This window comes from Bactrocera latifrons, unplaced genomic scaffold, assembly GCF_001853355.1.
Source record: "Bactrocera latifrons isolate USDA-ARS-PBARC rearing strain unplaced genomic scaffold, ASM185335v1 scaffold_41, whole genome shotgun sequence".
Taxonomy (NCBI): Eukaryota; Metazoa; Arthropoda; class Insecta; order Diptera; family Tephritidae; genus Bactrocera; species Bactrocera latifrons.
The window spans coordinates 956,141-961,426 of NW_017537057.1; positions in this window are offsets into that span (position 1 = coordinate 956,141).

Consider the following 5,286-nt stretch of genomic DNA (forward strand, 5'->3'; position numbering starts at 1 on the left):
ATATTCTAYTAATTGAAGATGTGATATGCGACATTTAACTAATTTAAATGGTTCAAAATTTTCTATTTYGTATGTACCATATTTTGAACGAGATATTTCTTATTTTTTTACGCTGCTATCACTTTCAATCTCAATTGCTGTGCGCTGTTATATAACTGACATGCATAATTACTACTCTAATCACTATGCATGCCGCAAATGCCACATCTACGCATGCATGTGTGTGTTGTTGCTGTTGTGGGAATTATTATTGTCTGAATTTGCCGCTGAAGAGCTCATTTTCGTTAACTGCTTGTTTTGCCGTTGCTGACGGTTGCTGCTGTTGTTTTTGATGTTGTTGTTATTGTGTGATTTCCCTCTAAACAATACAACTGTTTATTTGTAGACAATTTCATTTTCATTGCCTACTTTTGTGCGCTCATTTAAGCATCGAAAGATAACTGAATTAAATTGTGTCTAATTTGCTTTAGCATAATATGCGGCGCGCAAACACACTCACACACACTTACAAAACACACACACATTCACAATTCAACACAAATACAGTTATCACTACATTGCTGTTTGTGGGTTTTGTTTTCGTTCGCATTTGATTGCTTGATTTTGTTGTTGTTGCTGTTGTTGCGGTCTTTGCAGCAGCAAATTTGTTTGCTTATATTAAATATGCCGTTATATGCACACACGCACACACACACACACACACACAAACACACACATGCCATTTTAATGTCTATATAATTTCGCATTGCCGAGGCGAGTTCATTTGTTGATGCAACAACAACAACAACAACAGCGTGTTTGGCGTTTAATTGCACACACTCGCATACAAGTGAGGGTATGTGTGTTCGTGTGTGTATGTTGTGTATGTAGGYCAGTGGCTCCTTTGCATGCAGTTTAATTCCACTGAGAATTTATTGAGTCAAAGCCACAATTATGAGCAACAGAAGTTCATTTATTTGTCAAATTACATATTTATTATGTAAACATTTGCACATTAACTTGCCTTGTGCTGTTTTGTTGCGTTGTTGTTGTTGCGCTTACTAGCATTTGCACACAATTTATTTGCACATTCGCAATTTGAARATGCATTGCCCGAAATGAAATTAAGTGTTATCTAATTGAAAGCTTGTTTCCGATAATTGTGTAATGATCGTTCGGCTTGGGTTGTGAGCTCAAATATTTGCAAGATTTCTCTGGYAATTTATGCGCATAAATGCATTTTTAATTAACAACAAATGATTGTACAAATAATTATTTGGTTACTTTGCAACTCATTTGGCACTTGGAATTTCCATTTGGAAGTAATGACCTGTGTCTTCAATGTGGTCTGGTCAACTCTTTAGTGGAAATATAAAGAAATTAGCGAAACTGAAAGCATTTGCTTCAAAATTATTAATTTCTTATCATTTAATTACAWAAACAACATTAGCTTCCGTTGCACTGAAGCACTCGAAGTTGATTGGTCRGTTTGTATGGTAGCTATATGCTATAGTGATCCGATCTGGAAGATATCTTCACATATTGCAGAGTTGTCATGGAAAATAATACATGCTGAATTTTGTGCAGATGTCTTAGCAAATGAAAAATTTTTCCTTACAAGCATTTTATTCCRATCGTTCAGTTTGTATGGCAACTAAATGCTATAGTGGTTCGATCTGAACAATTCCTCCAGATACTGTAGAATTCGTTTGACCAATAAGCCATGCCAAATTTTGTGGAAAAATCTTGTCAAATAAAAAAGTTTTCCATACAAGCATTTGATTCTAATCGCTCAGTTTGTATATGTAGCAGCTGTACGGAATATGGGTCTTATCTCAGAAGTTCAAATAGTTACCGCAATTTTTTCTTCCTAACTCATTCTTGTTTTCTCAATAATGATACCTTAACCTTACTTATAAAATCTCTTATCGCTGTAATATTTAATGAAAATAGTTCCAAATATTTCGAAAAATATTCTTTTATATACTATTATCTCGTCAGCCAACATCATGTGACTTTTTAAGTCCTTCAGGCACTGCCAAAATTTGTTTCTTATACCCCTCTTTCTGCCCACTCTTACACAGCACAGAGACTGTGACATACTGTTTGAAGATAGTAGATCTTCTTATATAATAATTTGAGAAAAACTTGTTATTATTACTTCTGTATCCTAATTAATTGAACCACAATACTAAGTGCAGAAGTTCATATAGCTTAAGCTGGTATTTTCCCCGCCATCGCTGTATCTAACCAATGTATTGGGTAGTTGAAAAAGTATTTTCGTATTTCCAATCAAACTTCAACTTATTTTTTTATATTTATAATGAACTTTAATGAACTAAATATTTACCACTTTTCCGCTAGAGACATTATTCCATCAGTGTTAAACTTTCCTGATTACTCGGCAAAAAAGTGCGACAAGTAATTTTCACAGATCTCTCTTGAAGCCAAATTTATTCAATTAAGGGAGTCCTTAGCGATGTCATGGCTGCTTATATGACGGTCCTGGTCACTCTTTTTCTTCATTTCATCGGAGGTTTCAACGATAGATCGACCAGAGCGAGGTGTATCTTTTATTCTTTAAATTTAAAATTTCAGACACTACTAATAATAATAATATAGTTCTGAAAATAAGAAACGTTTCTTGTTTTTATTAAACCATCGAAGACCTAAATAGTTCACGSAATTTTTTTATTTCCTCTGAATCTTACTTTCGTGCTAATAATATTTTTAGCTTTAACACTCTGTCCTTGGCATGATTCTTTTAAAATAACACCCTGTGCTAATTTCGCYGTAACTCTACAAGAACTGCTTTCAACTGGATAGCGCAGCAAAACTGCACTTCCTGCGCGACTTTTACACCCTCGATGCCGCTCTTTGCASTCTGCCTTAAAACAATCCTATAAAATTATAAACAAGAAAGTTTCTAGCAAGCTAACTCTATAAACGGGGGTTGGTAGGGATGTTCGCGAATTCCACTCTCCAAAAACTGTTTGACTGCTTTAACTTACATTTCACCCACCTTTTGTGAGAATTTGCTCAAATTCAGTGCCGCGCCTGTGCATTAGTTAAGCAAAAAACCATAAGTAAATAGTTCAAAATAATGTGAGCCAAATTGTTTGAAAATTGTATACAGAGGTCTAATAGTGCAAGTGGAAACCGGATGTTAAACACAACGTAAGTAATGTTTTGAAACAAGTGCCTTATCACAGAAACTAGAGAACGTATATTGATATAGAGATACAGAGACTTTTCCTTCATTTCGACAAAATACAATGTAAGACCTGATGATTACTCCGGAGTTCATTTGAAGAATTCAATCCAATTATTTAGCATTATCTCTTGCCAATAATTATCAAGTAAGAAAGGTTAATGGAACTAAATAATTAATGAAATGAAGCATTTATCAATAGTCTCTGGTCAAGTCTACCCCTAATGAATGCTGATGAACTAGCCATAAATGGAATACATGTATGTTTATAATAGGTGAATTATTTCTTTGTAGCCATATGTTTTAATCGAGGCATAATGAATAGAAAGCTTTATTAAAATGGGTTTTAGAAAAATGCTTCTAGTAAAAGTTTTTACAAAGAATTTAGATTATATAACCTACACACATACATAACGTATATTCTGTAGTTTTAAGTATCAGCGGTGGTTTATGTTAAATAAATCGCATGATAGAAAAAGCTTACAGGGTTTGTGCTTGAAAAAGCTCCATGGAGATATGGGTTAAACACTTTGACAAAGCTTTCAAAAAGCTGCGGTAATTGTGCATTCGTGCTTTTTTCAAAGCATGGTTCTTTTATTGGAAAATTGGTTTTKTTCTATGCTGCCGTTGTTTTAGCAAAACTTTAGAGTTCGTATTGAATGGAAGTAAGAAGGTGATTGTTTCAATGAATTGACATAAGATGACGCCTACAGCAAATATCTAGAACAAATTTAAAAAAAAATTTTCTTTTTATTTAACTTTCCTCTTTTAGAGAAAGAGAAAACATATCCCTCTRGAATTGGAATAGAAATAAATTGAGGCTTGCACTGCAACCTAAGATCATTTSTAATCGTCTACAGATTGCTGTGTAGTCCAGAATCAGGTGTTCTAGAGTTTACAGCTCCGGCAGTTTCTACAAGAGGTTATACTTATGCTGAACAGCTGCATCTTCATCATGGAATGCTGGAATTGATCYCTGAAGAGGGCTCTCCTCCTGGCTTACTAGCTCTTTACCAGTTTCTTACAGACCACTATTTAATATGCGGCACCCAGATGACGTGCYATCGCCTACAAACTGATAAGCTGTGCAGTTGTTCTGTCCATTCCTGCACCAAAAGGGTTTTCATCCCGTAAGCTAAGATTGCTTTGAGTGCCGATTGACAATCGCGGGGTATAGCAATAAGTTCATTGCAATACTTGCCTTGGAGACTCACAGACTTATTGCAAAAGCTGCAGCTTGAAATATGCTCCGAAAACATCCCATAAGTATGGAAAGTTTGTTACACGATTCTGCGATATCTGCATAAATACCTTTAGATGTTTTGAGCCTATATTCCCAAGTTARTTTGGTCTCTCGGAAAATCGTCCGTCGTGCATCCTCACCTAAGACTTTCATTTGTTGAGACAAGATTACTTTCTCACTTAATTATCCTTCTATTGTCATATGTAAAATGGTATGTTTTGCTGTTTTCAGCAATACTTCACGCACTACCGTTCAGCACGTATGCATATCCTCCGATGCACAGACTCAGGCAAGATAAGATAGTTGAAGTCGCACAGAAGTCCTCAATGCTTACGATAACCATGTAACCGCTCCATATATAACAGTCGGTCCGACAATCATAACAGCAGTTTCCATTTGGAAAACATTCATATTTTAACAAAGAAGAGATTTCAAAACATTGAAAAATTTGTGAATTGGCTTAGAAACGTTTCTGTCCTCTGATATTAATACGCAAAGCAAACTGTTTTTTGCCTCACTCATGCCTATGGTTTCATAAATGCAGTGGTAAGAAATATCAGACGTATAACTTGAACTGTAAAAAGAAACTGGAAACTTTACATGTCAATTGAAAAGTACACGGCTTGGCGGTACTAGTATTAAATCGATGATTTTTATATAAACCTGACTTTGAAAAAGCGTGTATATAAATTTGACAGCTGTCGGATCATTAGTTTGTAAATTACATCATTTAAAGTGAAACARCAATTGTTACTGTGAAAAAATTTATAAAAAAATGTTTCATGTTCATAAATACTGCATTTTCAAAGGAAAAAATATTTGCTTGAAGACGAGTTTCCGGAAACTTCTTCTT